Source organism: Pempheris klunzingeri, chromosome 9 (genome assembly GCF_042242105.1).
Source record: "Pempheris klunzingeri isolate RE-2024b chromosome 9, fPemKlu1.hap1, whole genome shotgun sequence".
NCBI classification, from domain to species: domain Eukaryota; kingdom Metazoa; phylum Chordata; class Actinopteri; order Acropomatiformes; family Pempheridae; genus Pempheris; species Pempheris klunzingeri.
Genome location: NC_092020.1, coordinates 18,493,907 through 18,508,520, shown reverse-complemented (window position 1 = coordinate 18,508,520; position 14,614 = coordinate 18,493,907). Strand labels below are relative to the sequence as shown.

The following is a 14,614-nucleotide window of genomic DNA, read 5'->3' as shown; positions in this document are numbered from 1 at the left end:
TCGTTGAAGAGCTGCAGTATGCACTCATCAGCAACTTCATTTGGCAGCATATAAAGTACAAATAAACTGGATCCCATTGCTTCCGCTTCAAGGTTCGACATGCTGTGTGTTAAGATGCTCTTCTGCATACCTTCTTTGTAACAAGTGTAGACAAGTGCATTTCAACCAAAAACTGTGAAATATTCACATAAACTAGAATTATTTTTTGAGAATTTAATCAGAATTTGAATATTTGAAAGTCATGACCCATCCCTAGATTAGTGGTGATTTGAGTTACTGATGCCTTGTATCATCTTGATACCAGCCTTTCTCCTCTCATTTCTGCCATCAACAAATGTTTTTCGCCCAGATTTTCTCTTTTTCGGGCCATTCTCTGTAAACCTTAGAGATGTTTGTGCGTTGTGAGTTTTTGAATGCATCAAATTAGCCTGTATGGCACCAATAACCATGCCATGTTCGATGCCCCTAAATCACCTTTCCTCCCCATTCTGTTACTTCTTGAATTTCACCAAACCGTCTTGACCATACATGCCTCAATGCATTGAAAAGCTGCCATGTGATCGGCTGATTAAATATTTGCGTTGACGAGCACTTGAACAGGTATACCTAATGGAGTGGACGGTGGGAACACGTGTTGTGAAGGACACCACTGGAAAAATACATGTCTACCTCTGACAGCTACATGACAGCTTTTCTGTCATTATGTAATAGAGTTCCCCCTGATGCAGTTGTTTCGAGACAGGAGCTACACTGGAGAAATTACCAGTTCACTAAAATGGGGATGCTATGTGATTACCCATTCACCAACACAACTTCTTTGTCCCTCCTCTCATTCTCTGTTGTCTGGTTTCCTTGTCTGGCGTACATTTTGTAATATTAGAAATCATCCAAGCATATTTTTTTTCTTCACAATGCTGCATGGTGGTACTACCATGGGAAGCTCTTCAAATGAACTTCCTTTGGAGCGGCAATGGGTTTATCCATGAGAAAATGCACATCACACACGCACACGTACACACAATCACATGAACACTCACATGTGCAGAAGGAATTTCTGCCTGCCTCCGCTTTGAAGCAGCCATGCCAGAGCTGCCTGTGTGTTACTAAATCCCATTCTCAAAGAGCGTTTAACCCCCCACGTCTGAGAGGCCCTTGGCATTGGCAGAGAACGCGCACACAAAGGCACATACACAAACACAATCTACATGCCTGATGCAATGTTCAGTCACTTGTGCATACAGACACATTTGAGTACTTGAAACAGCATTGCAGCATGTCTACTCTTATTAGTGAAACAGTACTTTTACACTTATGCAGTTCCTCTTAATGGATTGTTTACTATGTACAACACTTTTGGGTAGTTGCACTGCTGAGCTATTGTTTGTGTATTGCCTCATTTAGAATTTTTTTCCTTTTCCTAGTGCTCTTCGAAGAACTATGTATGACAGCAGGAACTCTCGCACTAAAGGTCCATCTAAACCTGAGGTTTTGAGAGAGAATCAGAAAGACAGGGGTATAGGTGAATGGATGGAGGGATGAAGGAAGGCACTGGCCCCTTGAGACACCTGGAGCTGTGGTGTTACAGAGAAATATGGTGTATGTGCATCTGAAATCCTGCCTGCTAGCCTTTGGCATAGTCTGCTGTGTTTGTTATGTACAGGCCCTGTGTGAAAAATCACCTTCACCTACTGAGAGAAGCCCAATCTCCTTGGCCATTGCTTGTCAACATACCTTTTGAACCCATTACTTCCACTCCATAAGAACAGCGCAAATTTAAGTTGTAGATTGCTGGGGAACTGGAAGTTATGACTGCTATATATTTGGAAGGATAATATGCACACTGCACGAGTCTTGATGCATATAATATTTTCTGATCTCAATGTGTGAACTGTGTTTCTGAGCCGTCTACATTCCTTGCTCCACAAGTTTGCTCTCATTACCATGTCTTCCAGGCAATGCAGAAATCCCATGGCACAGAACCTTTAGACTTTGATATTTTCAATAGCCCCCTCCTAGTATCATGCTAACCCGTTGTTGAATTTAAATAAACTAAGAGAAAGCTCTCCCTGTCCCGTTATATTTTGGCGTGAACATACATTTGGCAGCATCTTCCACCATAGTTTTCCTCTGTGACCTGCCAGGATCAACATTAAGGAATGTAGAGATGGAGCGAAGACGTAGAAGGAGAGATGTCATTACCAAGCCATACCCCAGGGTTTAGCAGTTCACTGCAGAGGTTAACTGGTCTGGCTGCTCAGCTCCAGTTGGCATGGCTACCATTTCCCAGGATATGTTTTGACTCCCTCCTGGTATTCTCAATAGTCTTCATGCAATTGTCATTCAAAAGGTGGCCAATGGGGGCACCCCACTGTGCTGAACTGAGTGGTGAAGAAGCTCTGTACGCTTCCATCTGTTGATGTCTACTCTCATGAGACTAGAATATCCTTATTTCCTTCTAAACATGAGAGATCACTTGAAGTATGGGAATGGTTGTTAAAAAGCCAGGGACTCTTTTGGGGGAAAAAGGTCTAGAAATAATATTACATTCTTACAGCAATAATAATAAAACTCCCCATCTCTCTTTTATGACTCTCCAATAAGTGAGTTGTTTCTGCATCTCAGTACTGAATAGAGAATAAGGAGGGAAGGCAGCACACAAAGCAGGCAGGCAGGGGCCCTGGTCTTTGATGAATGTCTCTATCTCCAGGCATTAGGTGTTCTATTTTTCATAGCAGGCCCTTCGGCCATGCTGGAGAGACTTGGGCCTCACATGCGCATTAGTGCAAGGCGCCACAATCCTCAGAGATGGTGACTAATCCAGGCCTACCGTCTGGGGGCGAGAGTGGCCGCTACCAGCGCAGCCGAAAGGTCACACCTGTCAGAGGTGGGGAAAAAAAGAGGCCAGAAAAGGAAGCCAGCACTGTAGTGGCCTCTGCTTGAAAAGACACAGCTTCGTAGTGTCTCAAATAGTTTAGCTCACAGACACACGCATTGACACACATGGACACATCATGTGAGTGTGAGGGGACGGGTAGCTGTTATTGAAATAATTACATTTCTCCCATTTCATCCTTGTCGACCAATTCTCTCATTCCAGAAAAGAGTCTCACTGGCTACATCCTCATCTCCCATTTTGCGCAGGTTGAGGTATTTAATTAATTCACCCAAGGTCGCATATTGTGTTCCCTGTATTCCCTGTATTTTTAGTGTGTTGAATTGTACAACAGTGTTATTGTTAACGTTAATATTGATATAGTTCAGGGATATTGTATTTGCAATATCTCTTTAATTAATCTCGTGCTAATGGACCTCACCATAGTCCACTTAATAATAATCTTCTGTTACTCACTGCAATCTAACTTGTCCCCTGTGTCATAGCACCTGAACAGAGCTGTAATTGTTCTAGTTTTTATTAATCTCAATGTTTGTATTGATTTGGTAATGATTGCATACCATTTCCCATACCATTGATGTGTTCCTATCTATGTGCGTATTTCTATGGCCAACCATCTCATTGACTAACCTTTTATCTTTTGCGTAAATGTAAGTCTTGTCAGTGGTTGGAACTCAGTGTCTTTTTAGCCAGTTAAAGAAATGCATATTCTCTTCATCCCATTAAAGCTGTGGAGGTCAGTTTCTGTTTTTCCCTGTAATGCTGCACTGTTGACATTATACCAATGTTCCTGGGGCATGGGAGGCACCACTGCACCTCAACATCAGCTAGGCAGCTTGCCATGGCTGGGGCATCGGCCTCAATTCAACAGGCAAATTAATCTTGCTTTGTTGGAGTAGTCAAGCCCAACCTGGGAGAGAGTTCGTTTAGCTGTTGCTCTGCTGATGCAAGTGCTTTCTCTCAAGTTTGGAGCCTTCATTTATGGGCAGTTAAAGATCTCTCCATCTATTATTAGGCTGGGCCCGGACAAAGACGCCTTGATGAATAGGTATTTCTACTGCTATTGAATGGACCGCAGCCCCTCGATGGAGACAAAGTAATAGTGTGGATATTAGAAGAAACTGTTTTTGTTTCCTGAGACCTCATTGTGAATACATCCAATAATGTTTGATTAGAAGGGAAGCCCCTTTAGGTTTGAGACAAAAACATAAATGGCTGAAATCAGCTTGGTACCGCATTGCTCTTTTTCTCTACTCTGTTTTCTCTCTTTCTATTTTGCTGTTTATATTTACATGCACACAAACACACTTCCTCCTCCCTTACTCGAACACAATGTGTTTCTTCCTCAGTACAGATCACCTCTCTCACCCTTATCTGTTAGCAGTTCTGTCTGTGTGATGAGAAGATAATCTCTCAGTATGGGTTTTTCATGGGAAGATATTTCATAGATCATGTTTTCCTTCTGATGGGGTAGCACCAGACAATTTGAAATCCTATTTATCTAGCTAACAGGGAAGAGGAGAGGAAATGTATCTGTGGTTATTAGAAATGAGACGACCCCAATACAGACATGAGAAGGAGATCAAAGCTGACCGCCCTGGAAATAATAACTAAATCCAATGTACCCAACCCACTGCTTTGAGGTTCAGGAAAGGCAGAGCTTTTTTTTTTTGTGAGCTTGTACATGTGTGTGCGTATGTGTGGGTATTAGTGTGCACATTCATGTGTGTTTCTCTGGTTTTAGCTTAGTCTTCTCCCATTTACAATCCTGTCCAAGTTGAGGGTCAGTACTGCAAACACAAACATGAACACAGATACAAACACACTCACATACCAGCCATTTTGCTTCTGGCAAGGCCCGTCACTATTCTCCCAGGACAACGGTTGTCGTAAATCATGCTTGTCCCCTCCATCAGAATCTGCCCACAGAACCTGTGTAGGGATTGGACATCATTAATGTCCCTGCCAAATCATGTTTACCTGAGCCCAGTTTTTGTCCTGCCTATTTTTTTCCTCTTTGTTATTTATTGCACATTCTTGGCAGTTTGTTCTCACGTTACAGAGGATGACCAAGGAATGATGGGTAGTGGGGTTTGTGTGTTGTACTGATAAGAGCGCACACTATTTCAGGAGCAGAGGTTAAGTAAGGGAGGTTACAAATTGTGCCTTTTCATCTATGAGCAGTGGCTTCACTCTGTCTGGCTATATTGGCTCGCTTACTCAAACTATGGGGCAGTGCATTGATATTTACATGCATGCGTCAAGTGAATCAGGATGGAACCTCCAGCCTTTCCATGATACAAGTTGTGCAAATGGCCAGTACACTCTAATTCTGCATCCACGAATTCAGCAAGTCAAGAATTAACAGAGAAGGTTACAGAGGGTCTGTCTGCACTTAAATATTTTGGGTTACAATGCGTGACCTTTGTTATGTTTCACACAGGTTTCCTCCTTTAACAGGCTGCATAGGTGAAGCTAGGTTCTACCCCCTGTAGCACCAATACAACAACAAGTTTGTGACCTTTGGTCATGCAAGGGTTTGGATCTCCACTCTAGTACCCTTTCGTAGTAGGGGCATAAGGCTAAGCCAATGGAGCCTGATTAGCCTCACATGGTACCACAAGCAGCCCAGCAAAAGGCAAACAACAAGGCTGGACTGCGTGCGGGTGGTAACATTTGAGATAACAAACTTATATGCAACATCTTTTGTTCATATCACTCTCCATCCCCTTGTAGCTCTATATTAGCGTTCACGCTTAGTCGTGCAACCTCAGAATGGCAAAGATGGCAATCTTAAACCCACTTCTTGCACCGGTTGGGGGCTCTACTAGTGCCACATGTTGTGTCCACATAAATAATCTCTAGCAACGTTTTATTAAGTCAAGAAAAGGTAACTGAAGCGTAGTTCATGCTGTGTACTAGAATTGTTATTCACTTGAATCATGAGGGAAAATAAAGCAGAAAAGAAGAATATCAGACTAACCTGGACCTCCTAAGCCCATAGCGAGTTTGACCTTTGTATGATTTATCAAGGTTAGTCCCTTATGGAGAGGTTTGGAGAAGAAGGATGAAGGAGCATATGATAGGACACTGATTAGAAACCAGCATCAGTACTCTTGGTCATTTATTCATTGTTTCAGTGTTGTTTCCCTATTTTTTGTAACTTTTAGCCAGTAGTTGCAGCTCTTGGCTTCATACCCAAGCTCCCAGAGCTGGAAACAAGAGCAGAGTACAGAGTTCATTAGGCCCTCACATTGCAATCAATGCAGCAGAGAGCACAGTGAAAACCTAAATTAGATCCTGTGTGACTCTACCTGCTTAACAGCTCAATTGTTAACCCCCCTCGTCATGATTCTGGGAGTACAAGAGGGGGAAACAAGTGCCAGGATGGCTTGACATGCCTTTCAAGTTTCCTTCTGTCATTATTTGTCACTTTCATACAACTGTGGAAATTTCACCACTTTCTCACCTCATCTACGTATAAAATACCTCACGCCTTTGTGCTTTCATGGAACTTCTGGGACAATATTGAGCCACCTGCTGACCTTGAATTGATTGGTGAGTGGTTGGAGTGTAGTGCATTATCTTGAAAGCAGTGTGGGTGAGACAGTGCAAGGGCTTATTTTTAGATTGAGTTATTGGAGGAAAAAAAAATCCATAAGATCTGTAATGATATTATTGTCGGAACTTCAGCTCACAAAATCCTGTCCATCAGCTGACTTTCAGTCAGTTGCAGAGTTTTTTTTGTTTTGCATGTTAAAAAGGACCATATTTTCTTTTATGTAATCTTTACACTGAATCATAGTTGTTTTTGTACTACACTGCTGCAAACAGACACACAAGTTTCTGCTTCTTCTTCTCTCTGCTGCTAGTGTGCACTCAATTTTACTCACTCTACTTTTCTCACTCTCTTCTACCTGACTTTCAGCGAGCTGGCTGACATCTGCTCCTATCTTTATAGAGGTGTCATTGAAATTCAGTGCAGACATGAGTCCTGCAAAGAACAGGGAGATCCGCTTAGAGGAATATTCTGCACCACACACAAACACAACCCAAGAATTGTACATGTGCGAACACGGGCACACAAGCATGCACATACAAATACAGAGCCATATTAATATATGTGCATGAGCACACTCTCTCTTTTTCTCTCTCTCTCTCTCTTTCTCTCACACTCACACACACACACACACACACACACACACACATACACACAATGCCAAAAATTTGTGTTTCAAGGTTTACAGCTTTTCGGGCATTAATTAGCTGTGGGCCACACAATAAGCATCCCATTATTTAAAAAATAAAAATAGTGTTGAAGTTAACTGAGTAAGATTCAGCAACATTTTTTTAACAATATGTGACACCCACGGTGTGTGTGGCTGTGCTTGTACTGTATATGCATGTGTGTTTCGGGATTTGTGTGCAATGGGATGCGAAAATGTGTTTTGTGCCGTCCAAGTTGCTACAACTCAAGAATCAATAGGGCAAGGCCAAAGTTCTGACCCAAGTGGCAAGAGACATTAAACCTCCACGGTCTAAATTCTTCCCTGTCAAAGCAGCAGATCATTTTGGAGCAGGTTTGGCTCAGGGTTGTCACACTATAAGTGTAAATAGCTGCCCACTATTCCCCCACTGTCAACAGTCACCCTCATCTACCTCACCCAATATCTGCATTCAACTCAAAGCAAAATGATCTACAGTAGTTGATTTTGTTCTGAGCTCTTTTAAATTTGAATAATAATAATCAAGTGGCCAGTGATTGTTAGTGACCATTATTTGTTATAAATAGTTTGATTGTAATCTCTTTATAAAGGCTGATCAGATGACACAAAATAGGTCTGGTTTGACTGACAGGGCAATTTTGTACCGAGGCAGATGGAAGGAGATTCTGAAGTACATACATGCCTCTTTTGGAAAGCAAAGCATATATGGAACAAAAGTTTACTTCAGCGTAGACTCAGAAATATTTTAAACCCACTCATTGATTAAAAAATACACTTATTTCAGTTTCTTACTTTGAGAACACAGACATAGTGCAGACCAGTGTGAGCTTCAATGCAAGTCCATCAGAACTGAAACACATTACATAACTCTCCTTCCACTTCACCATGCTTTATTCAGTGAATGAAGCGAGAGTAAAGCATGGTGTGATGGAGAAGAGTTGTGCACTGTGTTGTAATTGTGATGGACGATACCCTTACCTACCATCAAAATTAATAGGGGACTGGCAAGAATGGTATTATGGTAATATTTCTATGTTCAGCTAAATCGACTTTTCCTTAGATTAAGGTTCTGTCATTTCACATGGTTTGGGTGGTGTTTGTGCTTGGTGCTTGTACGCCATTGACTAAAATTATAATACAAATGGAGTCGGGACATTTAAGATAGTTAGTGTTATTGTACATAAATAAGTATGAAACCATTTGCATGAAATCTCCTTTAACATTGGTATTAGAAAAACTCTTGAGTGGTTGTTTCCTGCAGCAATAATTCATCTCTATCAACAAGTCTGCCCTGTTCTACTCATTGTGTTACTCAAATATATATTTTTTTTCTAAATGGAGCTTTTTGATGTGGCAATATTTTATTAATATATTCTTTTGCCATGATTGCTGTGGCTCTCTATCATCCCTCTTTCTCTCTCGCCCATGTTTTTTTTTTTTTTTAATTTAATTATCAGTAAGCGGCCTCAAGTTGTTTTGTAACAGGTTGACTTTTATTCTTTTTTTTCCCTCTATCATTGGCAACAAAATTCAGTCTGTGCTTCTGGAGGGTTTCATTGAGTGTTCAAGATCATATTTCATTGATATTATTTTCTTTTAGACACACAAGCATTTTTGAAATTGATGAAGTCTCCCCAGTTTAAAAGGGTTCAGTTACTTGGCTTTATTTGCATCGACTTTTAGTGACTTATTTTTCAATTTGACGTAGTCAGGAAGCACACTTTGGTTTTGATTTTACCTTGGCTTTACCGATGGTGACTGCTTTACCTCTAAAGTCACGCAGTCATATGGAAATCAGCTGGCAATGACAGAATTTTCTATCATTATAGATATCTTTCAGCTACTATTTGAAACGCAGATGACAGAATATTGCAGGTCAACTTGCAGTGGGATTAAAGCCAAGGGAGTTTGCTGACGGTGCCTGTTGGCTCGCCCTCCCCTTGTCCACATCTGGGGCACAGCCAGTAGGACGGGCATGTTTGGTGTGTGTGTGTGTGTGTGTGTGTTTACTCCAAAGCCTGAACTGTCTGGCATGGGTCAGGCTAAAAGTGTGAAAGAGAAAGGAGGAGGTGGGTCATTTCAGAGAGGTAAAAACAATCACCCTTGTTGTTAGTCAGGGAAGGGTCAAGGTGGAAGTATCATAAACAGGCTAACCTTCACCTGACTTTTTCTTTGACTTTGGCAGGATTCAAGTGGTAAAGGTTATAACAAAAAGTGCCACAGGATAAAGAGAAATATTTGCCATTAAGACTCTTACCACAACAAAGCTTATGATAATCACACTGAATGTTTTTATCATTTGAAGATTGCACCATTGCATCATCAAAAACCTACAATTCATGAGATACTGATGAACATTTTTTTCCTTTGTGATGCAACCTCCGTCAAAAATAAGATGTCTTGTATTGCTGTCCAGATGTAGTTGTTGCTTGAGGGAATGCATTTAAGTTCTTTGTTCATCAGTGTAATTGAATGTGTTGATGTCTAAAGTCATGTAAGGCTTGTTCTGTAAGCACAGCAGCATCCTTTTCCTTTATTCATTATTGCATGACAAGTCAATTCTAGACAAAAATGGGGGTCGGGTGTTCCTCTCTGTTTTGTTTGAAAGTTTAAAACCCATTTAGAAAAACATGGTCTGTCTTTAATAAAAACATATTCCCGTATAAATTCCAGTTCTGAATAAATAAATTTCATATCTACTCAAACCCATGGTTGAGCTGCCCCATATTTTTTTGTATCTGACCTTTCAATGTATTTATGTATACACACACACACACACACACACACACACACACACATCCACTCACCACACAGGAATATCGAAGCAGCATACCCCTGCTTGTAATTGAATTACCTTTACAAACTATTTTGGGCAAAAAGGAAAATGGAATTGTTTAATATCCCCAGGTTTTGTGGCTGCTGTGCTATTACGCAAACACCATGATGTCTTGGCCACTGCCCAGTGTTTCTTAAAAAGTCAACCCGGCAGCGTTATTTTCAAGGCAAATACCTCTTATTTCTATTTTTGTGTTTTCTTCTCAGTCTGCCTCTCTGTTGTGGTGAGCTTGCCGTTTCTGGACACAAGATGTAATGCCACTAGTCTGATTGCTGAGAACATTTTGTAGGCCTAATTGTGTCTGTGTTATCAGCAAGTTATAGTTCTGCAGTGATGAGAGAATAACTTTGTCTTTAGATGTTGTTTTCTGACCACGAAGACAGAGGAAAAAAATAGATACAACAAGAAGAAAAAGCCCCTAGTGAGTACAGATATACACATATTTTTTTGTGGCTGTCACCGAAGGTTTAAAAACATCTCACTATGGACAGAATGAGAGACAGCAGCAGACAGATAGGAAAAAGAATGGTGGGGAGAAAAAAAAGGAGTAAAGAGACTGAATTGGAGAGAAAGGGGTGAAATGCTTGGCCACATGGTCTGGTGGGAAATCCCCCACTGAGCTGGGAGCCTTGTGCCCTGGTGGCTAGATGAAATGTCTTATCTGCCGGCAGCAGGACTCTGTCCTTTAAGTAGGGCTTGGGAAAACTCATTGTCCAGCCAACCAGCATCTCAACTGATCCGTGTTCCCTTTGACCTTTACCACTGCTGCCGCCAACACATGCCAAACTTTAGATTGTGTTAAATGTAAGATTCCTCATTTATATAAAATTTCTCACGTGTGTGTGTGTGTGTGTGTTACATACAAACCTAATTTCCTCACATGGTTGTGTTGACAGCATTTTTCATAGGTCATGTGTGTGTTGCAAGGGAAAAGGTGAGACACATGACATTTGGATCTACCTGTCTGTGGACTCTTATCCATTGTGGTATCTTTCTCTCAACTAGTCTACCATCCCCTAATGAGCAGGAAATTAAGTTGTAACGTGGCTATCATACAGCATGATATGCACTAATTGCTCAGATTGTATCTGTATTATTTTTTACAAAGTGCAGCAGGGTGCTCTAGTAATTTTCATTAATTACACACAACCAAGAAGTAATTAGATTTTTCATTATTCCACAAATTTTTGTCCATGGCATTTTTGGAAGTGTATTGGGGGCAAGTGTCTTGATATGTTTTGATTCATTACCTCTTAAGAACAATGTTGTAGGCATTAAATGACAATGTTGAATTTAGATTGGTGTTCTCTCAACGATAATACAATCACATCATCAGATATTTATCAAGGTGCAACTTTCAAGGTGTTGTGAACTGTCATATGTTCTCAGTCACTTTGAGTTATCAGGAAAGAATGAAGGAGATGGAGCATACTCGCGTCTGTACAAAACCATTTTATTCGGAACCGCAGAACCAGCATTGCTCTGACTTTGTCAGTCTCAGTCAAAGTAAGGAGAAAACTATGTCAAAGTCAAATAATCAAATCAGTAGTTAGAGTTGTTGAGATTTCTTTCTATGTGCAGTTCTGCCACAGCTGTCATTGTTACACGTTTGTTTCTTCTGAAAATTAGGCTTCGGAATAAGCAAATAGTAAATGGTGCTCTTATTTTCAATATCGTGCAGTGCTCCAGTGAGTCACATCATTAAATGAATACACTGTTGTCATAATTTGGCGTTCAGGAAGTAAGCATTCAGACACTAGGCTTCGGATGACTTTTATACCGGCCATCTAAATAATCATTGTAGTGTGCCAGTCGCATGCTGTGATGCATTACAGACAGACAAGTACAGTACAGTTCTTTTTCTGTTTTTGCATCACTTGCTAATTGCACCTCTTCATCACATTGTTTGGGAAAACATCTTTTAGAAGATTGGTTATATGTGCACGTGTCAGAGAGAGCGAGAGCGAGAGAGAGAGAGGTAGCAAGGCAGACTGAAGGGATGAAGCAGTGGCAATCAGCTATCTCTCAGCTCTAGCTTCCAGGCCAGACGTGTTGCCGCCATGTGGTTTTCCAGTAAGCTGACAAAGAAGCTGAATAATGTATCTATCAGTCTGCCCGAGTGTGCCGAGCATTGGGCACTGAGTAAGCTGCCAGCTTGTTATAGGCTCATTACAGGTGAAGATGACATGTGGAGGTGCAGTCGCTTTGGCATTGTCTCCTTGCCCTGCCCTCGATACCAGGCACAGCACTCTGTCACTCCCTATGGCATTGAGAAAGGGAGACAGAGGTGATAGAGGAGGAGGGAATGAGCCTCAATGCTCCCCTAACCCCCCAAAATGAAATTGACAGGCTCGCTGAAGTAATTGCTCCCAGCACTATTTTCTTTGGCAGGAAATACTGTTATCGACAAATAGGGGATTCAATAAGCGGCAGGAGATGAGGCTCTAGGCTGCGGTCAAAAGGCTGTGTCTGTCCTCTACTGTTGCGGTGTCTCCTGGTGCTCTATCTCTCTGCCCTGCCCTTTCTCCCCCATGCCCTGTCTCTTTTTGTATCCAACCCCTACTTTTTGTATTTCTCTCGTCCTCCCTCTACTTCTTTCATGTTTTACGTCTTACCACCGCATCACGCGATACCCGACACAGCACCTCTTTCCCTCACCCCCCCCCATTTTTCCTTGCTCCCTTTCTCTAGGGTCTCTTTTTGACCATTTTCTTCTGTTGACCATTTTTGTGTGCCTGAAGGGGAAAACTCTATTACTCAGTAGCCAGCAGGTAATGACCCCTACTGCTAATCCTCAGATTGTTTCTCTACTGCCAGTGTGGTTGTGTAATGTTGATATTATCCCAAAGGATCCCATTGATTTGGGCTAGGGTCATGAAAAAGCAGTTTATGGTCAGTGTCTTTGGTTTCCAGAGGTCAGAGCATGCAGTGAAACTAGAGCTCTAGCTTTTCTGGACATGGTGGTATGCCTGCTGGGAACTACTGAGGGCTAAGGGGATAAATAAAACGTGATGTGCTTCCTTCTCACCGCCCCATGTATTATTGAGGAAGTAATGTTCTGAAAATGCAGTTGCCTAATAAGCTGTGTCCAAAAATGGAATCACAGAGATGTAAGAGGCATATTAACATTTGAAATTGTGAGTGCTTTTTCTCATACAATATATTCTCCTGCTATGCTTAGGTCAACGTTTATTGATTTGAATTCAGAATTCTTTGTCAATACTCCACATATTTGCTGTTGACTGTTAAGCGGTGTCTAAGTTTTAGCTAATTTCTGAACTGCAGGCTGTCCTTGACAAAGCCGCTGAGTACATTTTATTAAGCTCTAACTCCACAGAAGTCAAGCCTTGGCCAAATGGCAAGTAATTGGTCCTCAGACTTTCATGAAACCCACCGCTGTGGCTTCAATACATCTCACCTGCCATTATCTTTCAAGCTTTATGCAGCTCAGTGCCGACATATCGCCTCTCCACTGTATACCCAGCTCAGTTGTTTTAACATTTGTTATTCATCTAAGCCGATCCACTGCAGACAACAGTGTGTTTAGAAAATCCTAGTCTTCTCTATAGCAAAAACAGTTGGTTATTTGACTGCTGTGATGAGTCTAACAATCAAGACTGATATTTTCAGGGGACAAGCAGCATATTTTACTGCCCTCCAACAATGCTCAGCCCGAGAATAAAAATGCTAATTGTTGTTAATCTTTTTCATCCTATCTTTTTGGAGGACAGAGAACACTAACATATCATATTGTTAGCATATTATTATACATACTACTTTGAAGGATAAAACTAATTAAGTGTTGGCCATATTCAACATTTGTTCCTGCTTGTTAGGGCAGAATGATTCCCAAGATTATTTCAGCCTGTTTTGTACCAAGCTGAATAAGCCTCTCTCAATGACAACGGCAGGTCTTTCTTGTAAATGGGAATACATCTTGGTAGCATGGGGAAGAATTATTTTACTTAATTTTCTAAAAACCCATCTTTATGACAAAATTAATCTATGGACGAGAACCAAATACTTAGCTGAGGAGTGTATTATTAGAATTTTTAATTTATCTTATTAGTCCATTTGAAAGGGACCTTACATGCCTTTACACTCAGGCACTGAAAATAATGGACAAAAAGCCTGTCCCGTGGCATCACTGTCACTCTCTAAAAAGATAAAATCTACTTAGTTTTGAGAGCTTTACTCATTTTTGTTCTCTCAAATTAGTTTTCAAATGTATCAATAACGGAGCCCCAGAGCTTCTTTCCAGATATATCCAGAGACAAGACAGTCAGCTTTTTTCATAACGGGCTGCCAACAGATTAGCATCTGAAATCAAATTAATTCCACATATAAAATCTTTCACAATAAAGGTAAAATCCTGACTGAAAGCAAACCAGAGCTGTACCCATTTTTAGTAAATGTTACTCTAGATTACAATTGGTGTTTAGTTAATGTCTATTGGTGTGTTGTGGTATATGTGTTTTATTGTATTTCCATATCTATAGTGTATTGTGGTTATCATTCTGAAAGCTGTATGTTTTAATTACACTGCACATGTAAAAGCCCAACTAGTGACAAGAGTTAAAATTTAGAAATAGTTATAATCTCTCTGTGCAGCACATCACTCTAATCCTCTGTCCCTATCAAATAAAATATAGAATAAAA

The 14,614-nt window shown here is 40.9% G+C and overlaps 1 protein-coding gene across 1 annotated transcript in view; it reads left to right on the top strand.

Moving 5' to 3' along the window:
* The window catches only part of diaph2 (diaphanous-related formin 2), a 352,442-nt gene that overhangs the window by 73,417 nt on the left and 264,411 nt on the right, over positions 1-14,614 (top strand). The gene's annotated exons all lie outside the window — the stretch shown is intronic.